The following is a 27,803-nucleotide window of genomic DNA, read 5'->3' on the forward strand; positions in this document are numbered from 1 at the left end:
TGATTGGATGACCTTCTTTGAAGCTATCTTTAAAATTATCTAAATTTGTCTAAGACAGTGATATTCAAAGATTCATAACTCTGTTTGGTTTGGAGGACTGGAGTTTCTTTTATGTTAGTATGTTCAAGCTAATTTATTAAATAGACTAGGATGCGAGGAAACAGTCTCCTTTGATTGGACAATCTTCTATGAAGCCCTATGGATTATTAGGACGGAGGGATTGATTAAAAACTGATCTTTTTCTAATTTTCAGAAATGCATTAATTGGCTGAAGCAACCAAAAATATAGATTTCTACATGATTTAAACATTTTTTTTTCGAATTAGTAGTATATAATATCTCTAAACGTTTATAAAATAACTTTGAGTTCTGATAAGAACAGACACTTAACATAAAAATAATTTTAATGCCTTGCAAGATCCAAATGATATGATTATTCTATCTAATTTTTTAAAATAGAAGTTTAGAATTTTTCGCTCTCGTAGATATTTGTTCTTTTTATTTTATGTGTTTTATTCGATCGTTTTGGTTGAAAACATTTCTTACGACATTGTGTTTCGCGCGGTGCAATCAAAAGAAACTTTAGTACTATAAAATTCTTATAAACCAGAATAAACTTATCCATAAAATATCCAACAAAGTTCTTTCGAAATGCTTCTTTAAAATCATTGAATAGATATTTTTGTTTACTTTTTGTGTATTTGGAACTTTAGAAAATAAAAAATATATATTACTATAACTCTTGAAGAAGAGGACTTTTTATGAAAAGTTTTGTTCAGAAAAAGTTTACATTCTTATATGATCATGTTACAAAACAATTTTTTTTTGGTGGAATAAAAGTTAGCCAAATTATATAAGTATTGAAATAGATTGTGCTTTATTTCTCTTATATGGTTGACGAAATATTTTGGATTAAAATAACAAAAATAAGGGGGAAAAAAAGGACAATTTTGCTCTCAAATTTAATTTGACTTGTTTCGTTTCGGCAAAGAATAAATTTTGTAATCAATTTTCGAAGAAAAAGATGTTATAGATGTAAAATAATTAAAACAAAAAAAAATTATGTTTTCTTAGTATACTAATAAAAGCTTTAAAACTTGTTTTTTTTATTTGCTTAGATACTATGTTCTCTTTTTTCTTCATTTTTATGTTTGCATATTTCAATTTATATGTTTAGTTATGTATTATTGTTATTCATAAAAATAAATTTCCTATGATATATAAATCAGGTTTTCGATAAACAATGATTTAAGATACATCAATGGTTTATTTGAAAACGCATTACACAAATATTAAATTCGGTTTTATTTGTTTACTAATTAATCTTTATAAAAATAGTGGCTGGTTAAGGGATGGTGAATTCTATTAAGCATTTTTGAGAGATGAGTTATGAAATTTTTCAGGCATATGTATTAAGATATAAATATGTCAAATTTCTTTTAAAATGTAAGAAACAAATTATCATTTTTTTTAATTCAAAGATATAATTTTTTTTCATTTCAAAAAAATTTCTGGTGATTCAATTTTTAAATTTTTTCTTGTATTTTTTCTTCTTTACCTAATATAAATTTATTTGGAATAAAACTGTGTATGATTTTGTAATTCCAATTAAAGGTAAATTTTTTATAAACATTTTCATATACGCTTATTGAATTTTCATAAGTATTCTATGTTTTTTGGAACTAAAATTGACTTTTAACTATCTCAAAAAAATTCAAAATATACAATGTATACCCTAAATTTGTAATGTTTAACCGAAATCTTTATTACCGATTCTATTAAATATCTTCAAACATTAAGACACTTGGAACAATTTAAAGATAATTAAATCTAATTAAAATATTATTTTGTAAGTAACCTAATTAAAATGTGTTTTTTCCTATGCCTTTGAAATTTTCATTTTATTGAACAATATATCTTATAACACTATTTTAGTTGAATATAAACATATATTTTGGTGAAGAAACGATAAAAAATAAACTTTAATGTTCCTTTCCGTTTTAACTTATTTCAAAGTCCACTGACCCCTTAAAAGAGAAAGCGAGGATTAAATTTGGGCGACTAGAAATTAGTTATCACTTTGTGAATTCCTTAAGATGGGAATATCAATAATTTATCTCTTATATTATTAATACAATAAATATTATATAAAAGCTTATAAATAATATATATATTATTAATAAGATTAATGACTCTAAAATTCTTATTCTAGAAAGAGAAAAATGGTTTTCGTAGAGTGTGTCATAGCACGAAATTCTTATAATCGTAGGTCACGTGTAGAATATGTTTCTAAATCGCTTGTCACTAGTTGGCTAAAGGTCTAACGAATTTAAACTACATTTTTGGCATTAAAATTTTCCTTTGAGCCTAATATTCAAAATTTAACATCACCAAGGGAAGTTAGTATCTTTTAAACATTTTTAGTTATTCTTTGCAACTGATTACATTTTGTTTTATATTTATATGTAAAGATTTTCCCATCATATTCTGTAAAAAAATTGAAATCTGGAAAGACAACCACATTCAGAACACTCAATATTTGGGTTCAGTCTTTGGTTTTGCTTTGTGAGAAGGATCTGGTAAATGAACACACCCAACGATGGGTGGACTCGTTGCATGGGGCGTGCCTGAGAGAAGCTGATTTTCCGAAAGCCACAGAGATTTATTTAACGACGCGTGGTATCCGGTTATCATATTTAGCTCATATAGGCATAATTTAATCAAATCTATTCTAAATGGTTCCACGATACGTTTGAATTCAGCAATAATTTTCTTCTTTAAATATTTGGCAATACAAAGCTGTATTGCAATTTGAAGTTCAATAAAAATCAATTTTTTATATTTTGCTGAAGACTTTTTGCTGGTACAATTAATAATATTTTTCTGATAATTTTTCTCAGTTATAATTTCAAATATTTTGATTGGAATATTCTTTTACATAAATTATCCATTTTTGTCTCTAAATAAAAGATAGTAACCGAATTATATAGTTTCGGTGCTCTGTACGAAACACCGATTCTTGATTTCTCTGAAGTCTTAGCAGAAATATTTCTTATAATATGATTTGATTTTGGCTATGTTATAATGTAAATTATTTGAAATTTACCCAAGATTTAACAATTAATCATACATTCTATCATGTATCTTGAAATTGGAATTTTTTACATTAACAAGATTAGAATTTTGATTCTTGAAATTAAGACTATTAAATCAAATCTGGGATAACCGCAAAGGAGCTATCCTCACCTTACCAAAGTATTTGGATTGGACCCCATTATGGTGCAGTCCATAATTTACCACCCACAAACAAGTACGACACGACGTCGGAATGGAGGCAATTCAGCCCCACACCATTATTATCTCTACTAGGGAGCCTGGTTACTTATACAGCAATATTTCATTCCCATATCTGAGATATCCCAATGGAGAAATTTAGGATAAAGCGAAATTGGAAATTTTTTGAGAAATTAGTGCACTGAAGTGTTCAAAAAGAAAGCAAAAGCTAATTATACAGCAAAAAAATTGAGCAAATAAATTGATATTGCTTGCTGTGAGAAATTACCTCATATTGTCAATACCTGATATTTGATCTTGATACTCTCTGTATCTATGTAAAATATTGGTTATTTTGTTTTAGGTTTCACAGATATTTACAATTATGTAGATATATTTATCTTATAACTTAAAACATGGACTAATTAATCAGTTAATTACTCCATGGGGTAATCGGGTAACTAAGGGTAAACTAATTATTTCCATTACATTCTTTCACTTAAATAAATTATTTAGTTATTTTCCATTTTTGAAAATGAAAAATTCAAACCCATACCAGTAAATAGATTTAAAAATAAACTTCGAAATATTTTCTAGTTCTAGGGTGAAATTCTCATTTGATATAAAAATTTGTTGTCAAATATTTAAATTGTCATTGTATTTTGTTGTCAAAATTTGTTGTTAAATATTTAAATTGTAATGGTATTTTGTTTTCAAATATTTAAGTAATTTCATACTTAATTGTCAAAAATTTGAATTTGTTGGATAAGCGGACATATACTCTGCAAAGTTTAAATTGCATTACCATCTTCAATGTTTGTCAGGTTAAATTTTCTATGTCTCGAAACTATAATAATAATAATAATGAACTTTTGTGCTTTCGGGTATAGTAAATAATTTTTTTAGACTTTTCTAAGGCTAAATAAGTAATTACTATACACACAAAATAAATTGTTCAAAAGTAGACAAATTTCACAAACAATGTTTTGCAATTTTATTGAGAAAATTTCTAGTTTTATCACTTATTCCTATCAATTTATTACTCATTTGTTAAAATTTTTTATTAAATACCTCTTCAAAAGAAGATATTTTAGAATTACAAACATCGATGCATAATATGTTTATTTAAAATTTTTTATTCTTTCTCGAACTATTTCCTAAGGTAGATGAGAATTTTCAACAAATTTATTTCTTCTTATATCATTAATTTCCATAATGCCGATGTTCCAAATCCTGAACATTGTCAAACAACAAGTGGTAACCAATACCAAATTCGATTTAAATGCATTGCGTTTTGCAAAACAGGCATTGCGTGTAAGCCATTTTTCTCGTTTTTTATTCAGTCGTTTCTCCCGAGCAGAATTTCGATCAATATTTACACGTAATTAGATATGTCGGAACATTCACCGTATTGGAACGCAAATGATGATATACACGCAAATATTCTGAGGCATTTGCAATGATTATTTGCGACGAATCTGTGAAATGATAAAATAACATTTTTTACCTCGCAAAAAAAAAAAAAAGAAAGAAAAGAATAGTTGTTTAAATGACGAATCAAATTTTTTAAAACAAAATAAATTAAATTCATATTATTAATACATTTATTTAATTAAATTGAAATAAAATAAAATACAAATATACTGAATTTTAGGACCAATAGTATAAATACTCTTTATCTTAAATAAAATTCTTTTGAAATAAATCATGAAGATTATAAAATCCTGTCTGTTATGTGCAGTTTTTTTTTATAACTATAACATATGCTTAAATTTTTATTGTAAAAAAATATGCGAGCATAGTTATTAAATTTTTGTTTCATTGTTTTTGGTAAATATTAGAGAATTAAACTCAGCAAAGTATCGAGACCGGTAATATCGACCGGCGATGTATCGAAGTATTGAGACCGGAAAATATAAGACCGTAACTTTTCAGGAAATGCATGAACATAAATTTCATTTAGTTTTAAAAAACAACTTAAAATGTAAAAAATAAAAGCAATCCAGCTTACAAATGGCTTAAATTACAATTTCCAGTGCATTTTTAATGCATAATACCAGGTTATAATTTTTGCGTGTTTGATTCGACTTACAGGAAGTTAATCTAAGTCGCGCGCAAAAGCATCATATTTTAATACATCTTTAATATTCATTAGGATGGAAAAAAAGGAATTTAATTGAAGGCATCCATACACTGGCATTGGCAAAGATTTTGTGCGACGGTTCCACGGAAGATGAAATGCCGTTTTTAGTTTAAAATTCAAATGAAGATTTGAGTAGCAGCTTGATGAATCCCGCTAAACTGTTTCCATATTAAGATAATGAATCGATTTGCCATTTGCTGAATGAATAAATGCATCCAATGAATAATTTCATTCTCAATCTAACGTTAATACATGTTTCAACTCAAATAATTACATGCAAGTATTGACTGAAATGCAACACTGCAAAAAATAAAGGACAGGAAATGTGTTGTCGCAATGTCTGCCTTGAAAACCGCAGCTTATTTAAGCAAAATTTGTTACTTTGTTTAGCTCACCAATATCATTTAATGTTTTAGAGTATTGAGTAATCAGCTGTCCGATGTCGTGGATGCCTTTAATACCATAATTCCGATTGGAAGTTCATTTGCAACTTAATATTTTCAGCTTTAAAGTTAAATGAAGGGTAAGTTGAACAGTAGCTTGACAAATTGTCATAAACAGCTTTCATTTTATGAATCTGTTTTGCAGTTGGCAAACGGGTGAATGGATGATATGATGGATGGGCCATCTGGCAACTGTGAATCATTCGCGTCAATTGTACCTGGGAGTTGATTAAAGGGCTCCCCCCCCCCTCCTCCTCCCCTGAGGACTGCGTGTTGGGGTCGGAAGAATGTGTTCAATCGGCGGTCACGAGAGCGTAATTAAAAATCGATGCTCGCCATGTTTGAAGGAGGTGGTCGAACGATCAATGCTTTGAAAAGAAGTCTGCGACCTCAAACAAAATATCAAGTTTCTGATAAATATCTATTGTTTAGATAATATGATTTTCCTTACAGAAAACATTGTATTATCTAAACAATAGATGTTTCCTTTAAGGCATGCATCTACACTCGGGATGAATTTTTTGAAAACTTATATTGCATTTTTGAATTTTTACATTTATATATAACTGAATATATACTTTTTTGAATTTTTACATTTATATATAACTGAATATATACTTTTTTTAATTTTTACATTTATATATATAACTGAATATATACTTTTTTGAATTTTTACATTTATATATATAACTGAATATATACTTTTTTGAATTTTTGTACATATATACGGAAAACCTATTTTGAAACACATATAAGGAATAAATATATATATGCTAAAGGCCAAAAATATTTTGAAAATTTTAAGAAATATACTTTTTTTCAGGGTGGTGGATAAAAAGGGGTTTAAAGCAAAAACATTCCAATTTAAAAATTAATTAAATGAGCTGTTAAAAATTAGACAGGAAATTTAAGACATGTATTTACACACTCTTGAAGTAAGAAATATGGAAAGATTCAATCAAAATCGGAAGTTCGGTTAATAGACAATTAGAAATTTCTTTTTTTATGCATTATGAAGCATTAAAACAACTATAATTTTTTTTTGAAATGAACAAATTCTTTATTCTGTAATTTACAATCTGCAAAACGTATTAAGAAATTATTATAAGAAATATGAATAAAAACTATGTATTTGATTTTAATTTATGAATTTTCTTATGTGAAGATTTTCTCAAACTTCAGAATTTGAAAAAAGAGGATTTAAAGATCATTCAAAGATAAATTATGTAAATATAAAAAATGAATATAACTTCATAGAGAAAGAAAGTAGAAACGAAATTCAAGCAATTTTTAAAAAAATAATTACATAGAAATTGAAAATATTGAATAAAATACTATTCGATATTTTCAAAAAAAGTCCACCTTTTCGACGGAGTCGTCTGTCTTAAAAAACTTGATTTAAATCATATTGTATTGGGAATAAAAATGTTTTAAAGAAAGTTATCAAAAATCAATGTCTAATTAGTTGCATCTTTTGCCACTTCAGGAGTGTAGAAACTTAGAATCAAACACTTTTTTGTTGCTCATTTTATTGTTTGTGTTATGACAGATTCATAATACAAACAGTATATTTGTATTACGAATTGTTAATGAATCAAATATAAATACAATGAAGTTTCAAGAATGTCCTTTTGTGCTCACACTTTCAATAGCATGAAAAAGCGGATTTTGTTGAAACAGTTCATAATTTAAGAAAATTTTAATTTGCCGAGGACAATTAAATTTACTGAAAAATTTTGGCAAGCCATAAAAAGCAAAATTACAATTCCCCCCCTTCTTATTTCGTATTTGATTTCTTTGTATGCAACGATATAATACATCTACTAATCAACTTAATTGTCATACTGTGTTATGTTTTGTATATTCGGTTTCTGTTTACATTTTATTCATGCGCCTTTTAAAAGGTTTTTATTTGAATTGTGGCTGCTTCGTGTTTCGTATCCGTTTTAGAATTGGCACGATGTTTATTATCTAGCTGTTTTTATTGTGTATTATGTTGTGCGTATTATTACTCTTTGAAACCAAACTTTAGTATGGTACATATAAAGCTTCTTTGTTCTCTGTTTTAAAATATAGAAACTATTTCTAATGCATGTATGTCTAAAAATACTGCGAATTCGAGAGTACTTTTTTAATGCGCAGAGTTGCCGTAAGAAATATTTCTTGAAATAATGATAATGGATTAAAAATATGTAGACCTAATTAAAATTTTGCATTCTGCAAAATGAGATTCTTGGATATTAATTAAATCCTTTTTTAAAGAACCTATCTCAAAGAAAATATTAAATCTAATATTTCTTAGACTGCTATATGTAACATTCAAAATTTCTTACAATCAGTTACTGAGTTATTTTCTGAAAATTGTACTCCTTTTGCATAAACTTTCATTCAACTTGCAAGGTTTCAGTTGTGTCCATATGACTGAATTTCATTTCTATGTAATTTATTTCAACTTGAAAGTCTTCGTGTTTCTAAAAACAGAATTTCGCATTGGATATTTCATTCCCTCCTATCTTGATGTTCCACGGAGTTTTAAAATTTTGGACACTTATATGTCTTTAGTTACAATGCACGGTTTTAACTTTTTCTATGAATCTGGATAATACACGGTTTTGATGTTTTCTGTGGCGCTAGGTTTTCAGCACTTGCTGTCATAAAATCCCAATAACGGAGGAAAATGAGAGAAGAATATGAAGTTAGTAAGTTTTGTTTAATTCTTGATATGAAAACGTATATAGTGATATGTAAGTTCAGACATCTTATAGTATTTAATAAAAATTGTTCAATAAATGTTTAATTTTTTTGTCTAACTTTTAGAACAATTTTTTTTTCTAACCTTTAGAACAATTATTTGCTATTGTGCAAAGGGAATTATTTTTTTATTAATTAATTATAATACAAAAGGTATGCAGTTTTACATTTAGGGCCTTGAAAAAAATCTCAATTCTATAAGAATCGGAAAATTATGGAGAATTATTGCTTTTGAAAATTTTAATACTGCACTTCTAATTTAAAAAAGTCCCATTGACTTAATAAATATTATTTAATAAGATTATTATTAAATAGATTATTTATTAATTTGAAATTTCTTTAGAAAAACAAAGTAATACTTATTTTCAGAATTATTGAGCCTTTAATTTTGTGAATCAATTTGTCGTACTATGTAACATTAAGTTATCTGTTTATTCCGTCTCTAATTTTATCCAAAAACTTTGGGGAAACTTATACATTATGTTCAATTAGTAATTTTCAGACTGAAATTTAAACATGCATTTTAGTTATAAATAAATTAAATTAAAACATTTTTAAAAAGTTAACTTTTATTAGTGTACTAAGGTGTATGTATTATCTTATTTTGATTATTTTCTCCATTTTAGTTCTTATATTACAATTCATGATCGTAAATGATATGAAATTTTAAAATATATTCTTCTCAAGTTCATTATCGGGTTGCGGAGCAGGTAGACAGTGAAATTTTATTAAATTAATCAATTTGGTTATAATTAAATCACATTAATCTTAAAACAATGAATTATCATCGTGAATGCATAAGTTTACAAAAATTCAAAGATCTAACACATGAGGAAGTAAGTGAAAAAATCGATTATAAAATTCATGTTTGAGACAAGTTAAATAAAATTGTTTGAAAGCAACTTATTGAAACAGTTTTACGTAAAATGCGTTCCTTCACTAAGGATTTAACAAGTATTCATACAAGATACTGATTATGTGAGCTTCAGTTTATATTTTCATATTTTAAGCTTAGGCTTGCATCTTACTTCGAAAAATTTAAGCAAAGCATTAGTTAAACATATTTTCATGTACTTTCAAGATCTGCAGAAAAAATAAAATCATGGCTGTTCTTAGCTTTAAAAATAAATATTTACTGTCAATTTTTGGAGGCTTGAAAGACACCCTGTTGAAAGAGGTTTTGCTATCATTCAAGATAGAAGATACTTAAAACACTTTGTGGTATTATGTTATTGCCATATATCAAGAATTTTTCGCCCTGCATGGACACAAAATGTTATTGAAGTTGTCACAGACTTAACATTAAGCTTCTTAACATGTCTCAAAATCTTAAGCTTATTAGGTCTCAGAGAGAAAGTAATGTAGAATTTTCATTATTATTTAGAAGGAATTGTACTTCATATTTTCTTGTTACGCTGGAAATAAATTTCAAAAAATAATTTGGTTTACAGAAATACCAAAATAGATATGCATTTGTCACAATACAAACCAAATCTGGTTTTTCTATGACACCGTTAAGTATAATCAGCCAATCCAAATCCTTATTGTGATCAAACGTGGGTATCATCTATTCAAACTTTTTATGTTCATTCAAGGGTCCCCCCCCCCAATTCCGTAAAAAAAAAAAAAAAATCATCCTACGTTTTTGAGGTTATTTTCAGAAGAGATTAAAATTAAATTTCTCCTATATAAGAGAGTGCTGATGTCAGGGGAGACATGTAAAAGGAAGGTTTTAGAAAAGATTTTGCGTTTACTAAAAATATTTGCGAAAACCATTATTAACGCTTCAAGCATACATCCCACGCATCCAATGATACAAAAGAGTTTGAGGGGAAAAAATTGTAGGTATTTTTTTCTCAAGAAAAATAGTACGCCTACTCCCACGACATAAATTTATCTGATAGGGGTTTCATTCTACGGCTTTATACATTCGCTATGACTATGCCAAGAGAAGCGATTTTACACAACTGTAAAAAAAAGCGTGGGAGTGGGACAAAACACAAAGGAAAACTATTTGCGTTGTGCGTGGTATTTTAGTGAAAAGGTTTTATAAAAAATAAAATGAAAACTAAGAGGTATTGCAAAAACTTTTTTTAAATTTATTTTATAAGGCTCCTGTTATATACTGTAATAATATTACAGTCATATTTTTGCCTTTAGCATCTGTGTGAACTCACTAATTAAATTCATTCATTTTAACATAAGGTGTCACTTTTCTTTGCGTTTTTATGATATAAATACTCGGTGGATTTTGTTTATAGTTAATTATTCATTTTCTGAACTGTACAGCTCTATAATTTTATATGCACCTTCATTTAAATTGTCTTGTTTCGTATTCGTAAAGGTGAAATTTTGTAATTGATTATTTTTCCTCACTTTCTAATGTACTAGAGTTCTGAATTTTAGAGCAATTACATGTTCTGGACGACCCTACATTATTTAATCATTTTCAGGAGTTAATTGTTAGCTAATAGATTAATTTAGTTACATATATAAAAGTCATATTTAATTAAATATATGTTAATTCTATAAAAGTGATACTATTTAGTGATTAAAAGATTCCAAAGGAAAATTATTAATAATTCTGAAAAGGGACGATTATTATCAATTATAAAATATTCTAATCACTAAAAGAAGAAGATATTAATATCGAAATAAATAAATTTAAAAACATGTTTTTATTGGTGTTCTAAAAAGTAGAAAATAAATTTTTTATCAAAAAATATGCGTGTCTGAACAAAAGATTGCGCAACGCTGAAATCAATAATAAGGTTAAAAAAAATGGCTGCAGCTTTATATATGTATATCATACATGTGATCAAAATTCAAATTTGCTTGCATTTCTATCATTGCTTCAGGCTTTTGCTGTTTTTCATCCCATCCAACCCAGAATTTTTATTTAAAAATGTTCGTTTCTACTTTTCAGTGTAGTAATAACTAGTGAGAGTTGTATTCCGAAATTTTCTCTAATAAATTAACTTGTTTATTATTAACCATCTGCCATTAACAAACAATTGTTACGAAAAAGCTTATTATCATGCGATCTTTGGGTATTTTTTTTGGGGGGGGGAGATTAATTCCTGGAATGCGATTAATAAACAAGTACCAGGAAACCGAAAGTGTATTTTGAACGCCTGTTTTTACCACTAATTAAAACCTAAATTTGACCCACAAAATCATATGTCAGATTCCATATGTTTAAGACATTGCGTTTACATGTTTCTGAAAGCACAGACTGACAGACGTTCAACCTCTAGTTGGATTTGGCTTAAAATCTGATAGGTTGCAATATAATTAAATCTGTGTAGCGAATTTTACCCATATCTTCGGTTTGTTGTTATGATGTTAATATTTTTTCGAATGGACGGACAGACAGACTTCCTCAGAATGGATTTTGTATTAAATTTGACAAATTTGGTGTAGAAACCATATACCAAATTTCATCCGTCTAGCTCAAAGCGTTTTTGTTTCTGTCTTGTTAATAGACTGACACAACTCTTTTTCGAACTCAAGGAAGTCTGAAATGTGAAGATTCGTTGAAATCTCGAACCGAGATTATCATGAACCTCCATGTCTCTTGAGTTAGACAGATGAAATTTGGTATGCGACCTTAACATTAAATTTTCAGATTTCTGTCAAATTTTGAACGAAATCCTTCCATAGGAAGTTTTGCTGTTGGGTGAAGACGATTGCAATAACTAGATAAATAAAATTTCGTTCACATTTTAAACATTTAAAGTCGTTCTGAAGCCCTTGAACGGGTTAATTAATTGTTTTTATATTCTCATGCATGTAAATTCGATAATTCATAATCTCAATCACTTAGATAAATGAAATTTTGTATATAATGGTATTACTAAAATTGTAGTTCTATATTAAATTTGGATTTTAATTTGTCTGTAAAGGGCATTCAAAATGCATATTCTATTTTCTTCACTAGAATACGTAACACGAGAATTGCTCAAACTCAGAATTGTCAAAATAAAAAAATAACTTTCAAAATAAAAGAATAACTTCCAAAATAAAAATATGAACACTTGTAAAGACTACTGCCTTGTTCAAGATTCACAACTTTTATGTGTGATAACAACACTTTTTCAGGGCAGATTACTTCCACTGATCCATCTTGACTTGCTTCATAGGGACTTTATTTATTGCGATTAAATTATTGCATTGCTATAAGCTTACAGATCTAGGATTATATCTACTTATAAGATCGAGCTAGATCTATTTATATAGCTTTCAGATCAGGAATTGAAACGGAAAGCGATCAGAAAATTATGTGATAGGGAGAGTAATTGATTTTATTCGTACTGAAATATGAAGAAATCTTTTCGAATTAACTTTAGAAATTTCATTATCTTTTTGATTTTAAAATCTGGTGGATTAATTAATTTACTTTGATTGATATTTCTGTTGCTTCTGCTTCATATTTTATCTTATGAAAGAAAGCATTTGCTGTATTTTTAAATAGTTTGTTTAATTTAAGAAATGGAACAAAAATTTCGAATCCTTCTTTTATCAATTTACAAAATATAATGTAATAATTTAGGCAAAACTTTAGAAGGATTTATTTAATTAGTACCAGCATTGCTTTTTTGCAAATTTTAGTTTTCAGCTTTTGTTTAAATTTCTGATTCCGAAAATTGCATATACCATCTTTTTTTTTTTTTTTTTTTTTAAGAATTATCTGAAATCTATCATTTAATTGTATTTTCAAATAGTTTCTTGAAAATAATAAATGATTCCTTAGATTTCTTTAGTAATTATGTTAAAGCAGAAAAAAAGGAAGTTTTGCTGTGGGAATTATTTTTTTTGTTTCTTTTTTCTCTATTCATTTTGTATTTAATTTTCGAATACTCAAGTACCACATGGTGGTAATTTAAAGCATCTTATAAATGCAGATTTAAGGCTTGTAACTCCTGATTAACATATTAAATTAATTCTGACACCATATTCAAATTACGGCAAAATCATCACTATTCCCCTTATTTGTGCTTTGCTGTTTTTTTCTTTTCAGAATTCTTTCTCAATTACGTAAAGCATTTCGAGCACGAGAAAAAAAAAGTGAATTAGCGAATAGATAAATAAAACAGACGATAAAAATTGGTTTCAGACGATAAATTATTTAAGAAGCTAAAATGGTTCAATAAAATGCCAGATCTTTTTTTATTTATTTTATTCTCCTTTGAAGAGCTCATTTATCTTTTTCATTCTTTCGAAAGATATTTGCATAAAAGAAAAAGTATGCATTTCAAATTGGTTCGAAAAAATTTTTTCTCGGTGTTTTTATTTTTCATAGTCTCAAATGATTCTTTTTTGCTTTTTACAAAGTCAAACGTTAATATTTAAGAAGAGTTGAAATTAATTTTATAATTTCAGACTGGTAGACTATCGAGGAGTAATGAATATCTTATTATGAGCATTGCTTATCGTTTGATAATAAGCTTACGAATATAGATTACAAAAGAATATTCTTGAACTAGAATTCTTCTCGGAAGACAGTTATGAATATGTAATATGTAATTAAATAATTTCATATTATATAAATAATTTTGTATTAAGTGCTCTTAATTATTTTAAGTCCATGGTGAATTATTTAATGCATTGTGAGCTTCAGAAGCCATATAAATATATCTTTTTTCATTTTTTAAATGAAAGGCATACTTAGAAAAATATATGCATTGTATGCTACCACTTTTCTACGCTACTAAAATATTTATCTATATATTTTAATTGTTGAGAAACTTTTAATTAATTTTAGGAATATCAGTAAATAATTTTAAGCAAAAGAATTAATCAGACAAAAATTTCCTCCTTCCACTTTGAGCATGATTCACTCGCTTTGATATGCAAGTCTTGTGCCTAAATCATGACTACAAGAAATGCCACACTTGGACTCCAATGAATGACTGTCTTTATCAGTGATAGAAGCACAACTTACGAACGTTTCATTAATTTTTTTTATTGCAAAGAATGCATATTGGTACGTTTATGCAAAAACATCTTGAATTAACCATAAGTACATTCAGACATTGTAAACATAAAAATTTAGATATTGTATTTAATAATTCTAATTATTGTATTTAATATTAATTATTTAATACTTCTTATATTTAATACTAAATATTTTATACTTCTTATTGCATTTAATACTAATTATTTAATACTTCTTATTGTATTTAATACTAATATTTAATAATGTATTATGCGCAACTGTTTAAAATTTAATTTGCAACTAAAAAAAAATTCTAGAACTAGTGATACTGATTTTAATGTGCTTTAGTTTTCTGCTTATTTCAATGAGGTGAACTTTCATATTTTAATAAGGTAAATTTAATAATTTTTACAGAATTTTAGAAATTTGCAACAAGTTAACGTTGAATCCATTTTCACTGTTTAATAAATAGCTTTATTATTTAATTTTATTCTTAATTCCAAATGGTTAAATATCGGTTGTTAAACTTTCTTTTAAAATCTCTTTGCGAAATGCATTTTCACGATTCCGACCCCTAGAATTTAATGAAGGAAGCTATATCGCATCGATTTTCGAATCGTTAAAAATATTTAATACCTCTCTGTTGTTATAAGCCCTATACACATGAAATTTGAAATTTTCTGTTAAATTTTCCATGCATGTTTTCATAAAGCTTACGAGGACAGCATACCTTTTCAGCAATTACATAATTATATTCTTATAAGATAAGATTGCACAAACATGAAATTAATAGTAAATTCAAAAACATTATTTAAATTTTAATTTTTATTTGCTATAAAGAAATTTCAAGAGTGACTTATTTCTTTCATAAGCTATGTATATTTTAATTGTAACAGACAGAATTCTGCTATATTTAATAAATTTCACATTTCGCGTTTGATTAAATTTGATTTTTTTGTAATTTTTTAAAGTTTTTTTATATTAAAAATAAAAAAAATGATTGAATAAAAAAAATCGAATCGATCGAAAAATAAATCACCTTCGATAAGCATGAAGGGAAATGAAAATTGGATATTAAATTTGCGGTTACTAATTTCCTTTCTTTTTATTATATGAAACGTGCCTTTTACTTGAAATCTGTTATCTTTATTCTAAACGGAAAGATGAAGATCCCATAGTTTATAAAAAACGTTACACAAAAATACCATTGGGAGTCCAATTATTTCTCTGGGCGATTTATCCCTTTGGAAATTCGGACCAAATGTGTCGTGAAATAAAGAATCTAGATAAAATTCGACGCTTCTAATGCTAGGCAGATGTCAAAAAGAGTTCTCGTAAAAAAGTATTTTTATTCCGTCCGACATGCCGAATTGCATTGCGAACAGTTTCACTACCTCACTTTCCTTACATCACTTCAACCTCAGAAAAAAAGCGAAAGAAAAGGTGATTTCCTTCCGGTTTTTTTCCGTTCCTTAGAGTTTTTTTATTTTATTTTTATTTTTTTATGGTTGATGATCTTTGGTTGCTGTGGAAACCACGTAGCGCATGCGCATCGCTATCGCTAATCAATAACATCGAAACATTGCTCTCCCTGATTAGGATATTTGCTTTTAAGTTTGTATTCCTTTTTGGCACGAGAGTAGATCCCTTCATTTGAATGACAAAAGTGACCAATTGGGACACGGCTAAACTGGGAATGAAAAATTAGAATTTTATCAAAATAAGAAAGGGTTTCCACGGAAATAAATGCCTAAGGACAATTTCTGTTGCTTATAATATGTTTTTGGAATTCTTGTTTCTTCGTGAATTTATTAATAATATACTCGAATGATAAATTCTTTCTTTGTATATGTATATATCTTACAATTCTGTCAATGCTTTCTGAAATTAATTATTTTCGAGCAATGATTGACAAAAATGAAATTTGTGATCATTTGGTATTTAGTTTAATTGTGGATAAAAACTCTCAATTAGTCAAAGCAATGAAAAATTTTCGCAAAAATAATTTAACTGCTGATATTTTCTTGACATTTCCAATCCTTAGAGAATGCGTTAAACATATCCTTATATAGAAATTAATAAATTCTTTTTCTGTATCTTATAATTCAGTCAGTTCTTTCTGCATGTCATTATTTTTTGGATAAACAGCAGTAAATGAATTTTGAAATTCCATTTGATTCCACGAATCGTACATCTACTTGCCATAATTAAGTAGCATTGAGATTATAGTTCAGTTTTAAGATCATTTATATAATAAAGTACTTAATATCAAAAAAGGTTTCTGGTGTAAAAACAGATCCAATCGAGTTTAGAATCTTTAAGAAAATGCAGAGACAAAAAAATATTCATTTTTAAGAACATTATTAAAATTTAACTAAATTTGTAACAATGCATCCATCCAACAGCTGATTCTTCTATTACACTTTTTGTTTAAAAAATTCTTTGATAATAGCTAAGGTGCGAATATTTTCCTTCAGAAAATCAAGATATAAAATTTTGAATTATTTTTGTTTACTGTTCATCAAATACAATTTCAATTCAAAATTTCATTGGTTTCAATGAAATATGGACCGATGCATATTACTAAAGCATTTGCATTTTAGATAGGGGCATTGATAAGATTCAATTTACATTTAAACAATATCGAATGAATTAAAATTTTTCATACCTTATGAATTAAAAAAATATTTTTTAGATTAATTTGTAAGCAATTATGATAAAAAATAAAACAAAAGTTATTTTTAGCATTATTTTGAATTCTTTTTGAAAATTATTACATTTTTTAAAATTATTATTTCCGCTTCAGGTCAGTCAGTTTTCTAAATGCTTTCATTGTATTTTGGAAAAACAACATTTTGGGAAAAATTACATTATTTTGAAATTTTTCTGATTCTTAATTTTCACGTAATTTCAAAATAAATAATTAAATCCCGCCCTTCCTACCATTTGGGTTCACTGAATAACGAATTTCAGCTGCAACTGCTCTATTAAGTTAGATAAATAGCACTGTGACGAAACCACCTCTAAGAATCAAAAGCTAAACTCCGCTTCCTACAACATCAACCGTCTCCAAACACTGACCGTCCTTAAAATGGAAAAATTCTTATATTCTTTACCTGGATTCAAGATATGTAAAAACATTCAAAAAATAAGTTGAAGAAAAAAAACAGAATTTCATAAAACTAGAACAGTCATCTCACCAAAAATTTAAAACCACTTAATCCTCAACCAATCTCAATCCGAAATCAAGAGTAAGGTATTATAAGATAGGAAAAGATACATAAAATTTTATTTCGAAAATGTATAAGACCTTTTCTCAAATTTTGTAGAAAAATTTGAACTTTATGAATTATCTTTTAAAATAAACCAAGAAAAGCACTTTTTTACTAAGTGAAATAAAGATAAATTTTCATTTATGTAATGCAAATATAAATAATTTTAAATTTCGCTTTAGACTAAAAATAATATTTGCAATCTCTTTAATATTAAAAAAAGCTTTAATCTTTTCTTTTAAAGTCTATTCACAGAGAGCTAACATAAAAAAATAATTATAAAAGATGCTAAACACTTTTTATTGGCAAACTTAAAGAAGTCTTTAATAGAAGGCAGTTCTTATTTATATAAGCAAATATAAAATCAATATTACATGCAGTGACTAAAAAACTTATTTTGAAGCATACAAAATATAAGTCCGGAAATATACATAAAATGCAAAGTTATTATAGGAAATTTTGTCTTTTTATTTTATTCATAGGTAATAATTCATGAGTGAATTTTCTCTTTCAAACTCAGATAAATTTAAAAAATGCAAATAGAAATAAGAATCTTTTGTAAAATGTTTTATATTATTGGAAAGAGAATTTACTACGCTGTTTGCAAAATAGTATATTTTGATTTTTTTTTTAATTTTTAGGATGTTTTCTCTTTCCATATCATTAAAATGGAACGTCAAACGGAAGAAATAAAACATTTTTTATATCGTTTGCTTTTTGCATTCAATCCAATTGTTAATATCGCCGTAAGGAATAATAAGATCAAAATGCTGTCTGCCGTTGTTTAAAGAGATGGAAACTGATTGAAGTATATTCTTTATCAAGCGAACAGATGAATTGTTAAAAAAATAAATTGGAAATAAGTTCGGAGATTTAAAATAAATGTGGAAATTGTCGTGGATTTTTACCCCAGGCAATATTAACAGATGCTAAAGGTATTGTTCGTCTTCTTAAAACGAAGTAATGCACCATACCTTTGATGACACATTAACATTTCTTGTTTTTTTTTTTTTTTTTTTTTTTTTTTTCCTTTTAACAAACCGCAGATGTTTAGTCATCAGTGATAAAAACACGGCGGTTTCAGATTTCTTTTTTGTGAAAACCTGAGAGGAAAAAGTTTACAAAAGACACTCCCACATATGTTGATTCACCATAATTACTAACTTCAGAGTTCAGACCTCCCACAGTTTCCAGTCAAACCTAAAAAAAACAACATTGTACTCGCATCCGGTGAAGACGATTCTGCAAGTTTGTAACAGTGTGAAATAATTCAGACGACTAAGCATGTCTGGAAAATCCATAAATGCCAAGTCAAAATGTATAAAAAATATGTATTTTTTTTAAATCTTGGAGAAAATTTATTCGATTACCTTACGTACTATTATCATTATTTACTTACAACTTTTCCTACAAGTTGAAATACTGTAATAAATTTCAAATTCCTTCTGATGTAATTCTAAAACGAATATCTGCAGGCATTAGATTGATTTTAGCAAATAAGTCCGGATTACAGAGCTTATACGAAAGGTGACTTTCTGAAGTTAATATTACTTTCTTTGCTGTATTTTATTTCAATTCTTATATTAAATGCTGCGAAGCATTTTGCTTTTATCGAAACGTTTCCCCATAAAAGTTCTTAATTGTGTTCAAGAGATTTTAAATATGATGCCGTAGCATGATTTTACTTAATTAGCGATGATTAAAATTAAGAGCATGACTTACAAAATGTTACTGCTATCATTTGCTATTCCCTTTTTGTTTTTTGCTTCTTATGATCACGTGTTGTGTTCGAATGGTAAGAGAAAGAGAAAGAGAGAAAGAAAGTATGTATTTTTAGATTGTATGAGAGACTAAAAATTATCTTAGTGAATTTGCCCTTTTTAAATAATAATTTCATAAAATATCTGAGTTATCAAATCAAAGATTAATTAAATACTGCAGAAAATCCTATTTTTTTGTTTTGGGTATTTCTGTAATTTTTAACATATTATTGAAAATTGATTAAAGGAGATTGAATTTCGAAAACAGAATATAAGTGCAATGAAATTTATTTAATATATTAAAAAAATTTGAAGATAAAAACGTTAGGTTATATAAGAAAATGTATCCTGTAATGTATCCTGCGCATCTGGAGAATTGCAGGTATTAACGCAGGAACTTATATTCAGAAAAAAGCCTGGGAATATATTAATGGTTGCTGTTTCCATATGCGCACAGTTCAGAGGACGAATTTCATGATGTCTAAGTGATCTTTGGAAATAAATTACAACACTTTAGTTTAATTAGCTTACTATCCCGCTTTGAGTGACGTGAGGACCATTTTGGGAAGAGCCCAGGGAATCAGACCCGTGGTTAAATGATGAGAACAACAACTGAGGCAACACCTTTTCCACACCAATGGGTGAATGTTTGACACTAGCGGTTTTAACTTGCACTATGTTAGCGTAGGTGAAATCATATCTCGAGCGCGTTACCCTTGGGTTTCAAAATCGATTCTCTACCATCAAGGCACTTTGGCCAGGTACTCCATTCCATCTGACAGGTTTGGAATTGATATCCTCTCTAGTACGATAAATCGCATATTTGGGTTAATGAACAAATATTTTCTGAGTGATAATAACTTCCTCATAAGAAGTAAATTATAGCAAGTTAATTTTCATCATCAAAAGTTTTAACTCTTTCAACAATGATTGATACATTAGTATTGAAATTCCAAAGCCACATAATCCTGAGAGTCATCAATTTGTTGCTAGATTACATCTAATCTAAGCGTCCCCAAGAAAGATTTGCATCTAATTTGTGTTGATACTAGGATTTTTCAGTTTAACAGTCATTATCGAACTACTTTCCTGGACCTAAACAATCAAGATAATAATTTATTGATATGCAATTTGCCTCAAAATATTTTTAAAGCAGTATTAAATGGTATCAATGGTTCATAATTCAGAGCAAAAATGAAGGAGATTATTTACCTTTGACAATGTTCTAAAATACATTCCTTATATGGTGAAATTCTAATATTTTACATTTGTTTCATGCAGTAATTTGTAAGTTTTTCACCTGCTCGACAAATTCTGAAATCGTCTGCCTTCTGTTTCATGTCCATATATAAACACTGATGCACTTATTTAATTTTTTTTATAATCGTCTGACTTACAATATAGATTAAAATGAATATCAACACACAACACAAGTAATTTTTTTTTTCAAAAATTAAATACATTTTTTTTTGTATTTCTACTGTTATATTTTTAGCGTTGTTTTATTATTTTTCACTAAGTGATTTTTGATTTTCGGTTTCATTTTTTATACTTTAAAATCGTTTTCATAATATTTACATAATACTTTTTTCAACGAAATAAAATTTGAAAGGAAAAGATAAAGTAAATTTCTACAACAAATTCGAACAAAAACAATTAATAAATAAAAAAATAACTCACAGTTTAATAGGTATCTCACAAACTCATACACATTTTAATTTTAAACCCATCCAAGATTAAACAGCAAAAGACACTTTTATTAAAAATTTATCGTTGATGTTAGAGTTTTTGTCATTTTAACATACTTATTTATAAACTGAATGTTTAAAATAATGACTTGCTAACTGCAAAGCGTAAAATGTTCTTCTCTTAGTAAAAGTTTTTTTTGTGCACTATTCATTTTAATATTGCGTGACCCTATTTGCTTAACGCCAAACACTCTTTATTTTCACACATCACGCAACTCCCAACACAAAATAAAAATATTAGACTAATTATAGTCACATTCCTTCAGCTTCAGCAGTCCTTTACGGATGACCAAGCTTTACTGTTAAAGTTTTTTTATTCTTAAAAAAAGCAATCAATTTTAAATGCAAAATAAAAACAGTAACTTAAGAAACAAGAGTTAAGTTAGGAAGTAATAAGTGAAGTTGAAATTCATTTTCAAACAAACTTTTTTTCCTTTACTCGCTTTCCGGATCAAAAAGTAAACAAATACAAATACCTTTCACTTTTAAAAAATATAAAAACCTTTCTATTTTTTCTGCGATTTCAGCTGTTGTGTTACACTTTCACATATTTTAAAATGCGTATTAGGTCAAATATTGTACATAAGTAAGATCTTTCCAGAATATTTTAATTCTAGAAATGATATCTAGTTTATAAAAAAAACTTTATGAACAAAGCAATGGATTATACTGTTAATGACTGAAGTTTTGTTTAATTATAAGTGAGTATCATTTTTTTAAAAAGGATTTTTTACGCTTCATTTGACTTATAAAAGGGAAAATTTATTAAAGCATTGGTATCCTATAAGCTTCAAATATGAACTGAACTACTTTAACGAATTTGTACTCAGATGATCATAATTGTACCTTTTATTAAGAGTTGTAAACTGGGAAATTTTCTACATGTGTTTTATGTTGTTAAACATATGGTAAAATGCCATCATTGAAATGATTGTAATATTTGTAAATGCTATTTTTACTGTATTAGCAAATTAGAATTCATAATATAGCAAACAATATGAAGCACTAGAAAGTGCATTTCCTTGTGCATATGAATATTAGCTTTGTTAAGATTAATTGAAGAATTAGAAAATTAGAAATAAATCTGATAAGACGTCATCTGTTTTGTTTTTCGGTCTTTGGTAAAATGAAAATGGAATTTGATCTGTTTATGGAAGAAATGAAGCAATAAATTAAAGAAGAGAACGGATTGATTAATTTAAAATCATTTGTGAGACATGATCTTTGCCAACGAGGTATTTTACAATTAGATGTAGAATTGTTTTGTAAGAAATTTGATGCCGTTGTTGACTGCTAGTTTCATGATTTTAATAAAAAGATTCAAAGCTCAAACTATCCGAAAAAGCGAAGAAAAGGAAAGAGACAAAAAAAGAGAAAGAATTGCTTATTCAGCATATGCGAAATAAGCAGTAAATACACAATTTTTTCAACCTGATTGATGTCATCGGTATGTGTAAGAGGCTCTATTACAAAAAGCGAGTTTTGAAGCAGATGCTCAGTTCCCAATGAAGAAATTTGTAACCCACATCAGGATGTGTTACTGGAGTGGAAAATGGGATAGTTTAAATGGAAGGAATTCTTGAGTAAAGGAACAAGGCTCCTTCGCCTTTTTTTTTCTAACTCCATTTAATCAAAAAAGACCATCTTCTCACAACGTAAAACTTTTATGATTAATATCGAAGAGATATCTATTCTTGGTAATGTTTAAAACGCGAGGTAGAACGTTTAATTAACTGCTCAAAATTTAGAAATCTATTCTTTAATTGTATTTTTAATTGTATTTAATTGTATTTCTAAGACCAATACCCAGCCACACAAAAAAAATTTGCAATTTGTATTATTTGAAAAAATTTGCCTCTGAGTACCCTCGAATAAGAGAATAAGAAATTGAATATAAAATTCGCATATGTAAACAAGTTCTCGGTTATTTTGGTGAGGCAAGTATGGAGCTGTTGAATGATGCAGATTACACAGCGCATCTTCATATGACGCTCGTGAGTTTATGCTATTATGTTTAGTTCATGGCATTCATTTTGTTGTCTACTGTGGTTTTGGTGTTTAAAGTTTTCGTAAAAATTTATCTGTTTTGTGACATCCCATCTTTTTTCCTCCGCATAATGCTTTAATTAATTTCGAAATTACATTGCTTTCGTATTTGATGAGCATGGCGAGAACCATGATGTGAAAAAATCTTTTTTTTTTTTTTTTTTAGCTCATAGAGATTTTTAAAAGTAATCTAATATAGATATATATAATATTAGTTCTGTAGAGGATAAACGAATTAAAAATTTAATTAAACTAGTAACGCAATGACCAATTCATAACAAAATTCATCTGCTTCAAAAATCAAATTCATTATGGCTTTCTGAAAAGATTGTTGGTCAGATATATATTTGATATTTTTCTTGTGAAATTTTAGCTGACAATAAATCAAACCAACTGGAGTTTCTCCTTTTATATACACATACAAAAGGCATGGTTTGTATTTAGTTTCACAGTATAGTATATAAGAGTCAAATATGCATTTTAAAATCTTCTTATTTACGGTCCAAAATTTTATTCATAAAACTGTTATGTCAATACCACATATCAAAATTTATTTATGCTGCATATTGAATTTACGAACTATTGAATTTATGAAACCATACTTAGACAGACTGACAAACGGTCCAAAATTTAAAGGGATTTGATTCGAAATTTGTTGCACATCTGCAATTTCAGAGATAAAATCAAATGATAAATTTCATACATCTAGCTCGTTGAGGCTTTCAAATATTGATTTATCATCCATTCCAACAGATAAATATTCTGCCAACAAATTTAGTTCAAAATTTAACATCAAATTACAATTTTAATGAAATATGATTTTTCTTTCCTTCAGAATTTAAGCAAATTTTAAATGTTATTGTTTAAATTCTGTTTTACGAAAAATAATATTGGAAAATTTTTGGAAATTTAACATGAGTAGAACGTTAGTTTAACTCAGGTATATTTCTTTCTTGCGATTTCAGAAAATAAAAAAAAATCATCTTTATATTCAAATGACCAGGCGGGAAAATATTGCTAATTATTCATTAGAAGTTGACATTTTTGTTAAATAAAAGAAACAGCACTTATGTTAAATAAAGGAATTTAACGATGGTTTTTCTTTCCCTAAAACGATAAGAATACGAAATTACTGAAGAAAACTTTTATTTCACTTGAACGGCAGCCAGGTTTCTTGACGATGGCTTTATAAAGAAATGGAAAAAAATGAAAACTATATGAAAGCATCCAGAAAAGTACAGTTAATGCATTTCCATGTTCCCTCCTAAGCATATTACCTTAATAGTGGTTTCCACTGTATCTTGAAAAGCTTCTATAGAAAACGTCGAGATAAAAATGCACGGAAAAACGGTTTGTCAAACCACATAGAGAGCCTCAATGATAAAGAAATGCCTCGGGGAATAATTTGAAGGCGAATGCAGCCTCCATTTCGGAAGATATGAAAGGGAAAAATCTATTCGCTCGCAGCATTACTTTCATATCTGAGCTTGGTTATATAAGTAGCTGTGATTTAGTTTATTGTATATTGTATAATAATTAAAAATATAATCGCAAATATAATTTATTGTTAATTTACAGTCGAAAATAAAATTCTGAAATAATAATTTTTATCCTATATTTTACAAACATTTATTTTGTGCTAAATTATAATAAAATTCAGAAATAATAATCTTTATCCTATATTTTACAAAAATTTATTTTGTGCTAAATTATAATAAAATTCATAAATAAAATTCATAAATAATAATTTTTATCCTATATTTTACAAACATTTATTTTGTGCTAAATTATAATCGTTGAATTGATTTATTTTCACATTAAAATGCGAATAATATAGATTATTTTATTATTATAAAATTGCAATTGCAATCAAATGAATAATTGTTTTGTTTACCCAAAGGAAAAAGTATTTTGTCAGGTGCACTTTTTCAGAAATTATTGAATTTTAATAGAATTTTATAAAATAATTACGTGCAGTAAAAAAATGAGAAGAAAGAAATTTTCAGTGTATTTATTTGAAGAAAAGTAGAAATTTACAAATAAAAGATGTTATTATTTTTAGAATCTTTAAACAATGAATTTCAAACAAGCAGTTACAATGCATATTAGCAAAAAATGAGTATTATTTATATCTAAATATTTGGCATAATTCTGAAAATTTTCAAGACATTACATTAAAAAATTTGTTAAATATGTATTTATGAAATGTTAAAATGTTTGTGTGTTTTTGAAAGAAAAATGCAAAAACATAAATACTGGGCTAACGTGTCCTTTCAGTCAATTAGGTACGAAAAATGAATATTTTATAGAAAATTTTCTTTAATACATAAAGCAAAATTTTCTTTAATATATGTAACCTTATTCTTTAATAAGAAAAAAAAATTTCACAGCCTAAAAACTTCAAAATTATTTTTTCAGAGTAGATATTTTAAAAAATAATCTGTTATTATATGCACAGCATCAAAAGTTAAGTTAATAATCATACTATTCTTCGAAATAATAAATTTGTCTTTTAGTAACAAAAAAATATCATAAATATTTAAAAGCCATCTCCAAATTTTATTAATTACATAGAGCGTCTTATTTTATACTGTAATTTCAATCTCATAAGCGAACTGAAAATTTTCTATCATAGAAATTTCTATAGCATTTCAAATTTTTTATTTAATCTAAAAATTGAGACGAATGACTTTCTTACATTGCAACTTTAACCTTCTATGTAAATATGTACAGAAAGTCTTGCTATAAATCAAGATGTTTTGCTTTGTAGCTTGCAATTTTATTGAAAAACACTACTATTCCATAAGGAATAGCATCACTTTTGCAACTTGTGTATGAAAATTAAATGCTTTTCTTTATTCTTAATGTTTCACTTCAAAATTAAATGATATTTATATTATTACATAAATAATTTATTCAATTATGATATCACATTGAACACCTTAGCCCTGTTTAAGTTTCTGGGTGACTGGAAGACCTACCCGTCGTGACAAATAAAGTCTGACAGTCTGCCCCCCCCCCCAGTTACTAATAGCACATGAACTGATTAATAATACAGAAGTATAACAAGTTATCTGTGATTAACCTAGCGAATAACATCACCTTTTCTATAACCTCCAAAGAAGCAAAAACTTACTCACTTGTACGGTAACTTTCCGTTCCAATATCTGAGATGCTTCCCGATGGGATACCACTGTGAGCAGAACAGTTATTTTTTCGAAAGTAAAAGCAAGATCGAAAATGTAGCACGTGATCGAATACATCATCGGCTCTCCTCAAAGTATAATTGACAAAGAACACTATCACATCTGATAGCGTTTTTAAACGCTTTTATACAACTTATCATGTTTCTTAATTCTGGTGATGGAAATTTGTAAACAACTTTCCACTGGATTCCTGATGGGATATTTTTTAAGTATCACTCACTTGTGTATTGTTCATTAACAGTATATTTTTAAATATGTTCAAGACATTGATATCTGTTAATTGATTTATGCAATTAAATTTCGATTTCGTGCTTTTTAAATTATCTGTTAGTAATTTAAATATATTTATAACAATCAATTATAAACTAAAAACTGAAAAACAATTAAAATTGATAAAAAAATTACTTTTCTTTTAACATTCTATTAAAAATTTATTTTATAGGAATATTTTTCTAAATTAATTTCATAAATTGTTAATGTTTAACAAAGTTATTTCATTTTATGTTTTTCACACCCAAAATTATAGGTACGCAATTATTAGGTATTCAGTATTTAAAGTAAATATGTCGATATAAAACTATATTAAATCTTGCTGCTCATCTGTTTATTACTTTGGTGTGGAATTAGTCTTATACTAAATATTTTATTTTATGTAAAATAAATAAACTGACAAGGACGAACTAATTAAAAATGATTGCTTCGTAAAAAGAACTACGTTGAATTTTGACCCAGATATTAAACTTTTTTTCATAAAATGCCTCATTATTTTACTTATAAGATTAAATTAATGTTAAAATCTGAAAGTATTTATTTCATTTTGATCCATAGAGTCCAGTCCGTGAATATGCTTGTAAATATAATTGTTAGTAAGTACTGTAGTTGTTTTTAGAGCATCTTACATAACATATTTTTATTGGTATAATTTTTGATCGTTTGAAATTTGTTTTTGACCTCAATAGATCTAAATCTACAAAACCAATGATTATTGACATGACTAGATGTTCCTAAATTAATTGAGGCTACAATAATCTTAAATCTAAAAAAGAATCGCATAAATTTTACTGAGTTAAATAGTTTTATTATCACATTTTTTGATTGAAATGAGTGGATTATGATTAAAGATAAAGATATTTCTTTCATTTTTTTTGTGTGAATGCTGCTAACAAACTTTAGTAAAAATGGTTTTTAAAAATTAATTTTTGATATTTTACTAAAAAATAGAA

General features: G+C 27.1%; 2 protein-coding genes across 2 annotated transcripts in view; one reads left to right on the forward strand and one right to left on the reverse strand.

Moving 5' to 3' along the window:
* LOC129961013 (circumsporozoite protein-like) overlaps positions 1-26,571 on the reverse strand; it is a 290,038-nt gene extending 263,467 nt beyond the window's left edge. The window contains exon 1 of the mRNA XM_056074804.1: positions 26,515-26,571. The gene's annotated coding sequence lies outside the window, so the exon portion shown is untranslated. The remainder of the gene's footprint in view (positions 1-26,514) is intronic.
* LOC129961010 (pikachurin-like) overlaps positions 1-27,803 on the forward strand; it is a 214,304-nt gene that overhangs the window by 20,966 nt on the left and 165,535 nt on the right. The gene's annotated exons all lie outside the window — the stretch shown is intronic.

The sequence above is a fragment of the Argiope bruennichi genome, chromosome X2 (genome assembly GCF_947563725.1).
Source record: "Argiope bruennichi chromosome X2, qqArgBrue1.1, whole genome shotgun sequence".
NCBI lineage: Eukaryota > Metazoa > Arthropoda > Arachnida > Araneae > Araneidae > Argiope > Argiope bruennichi.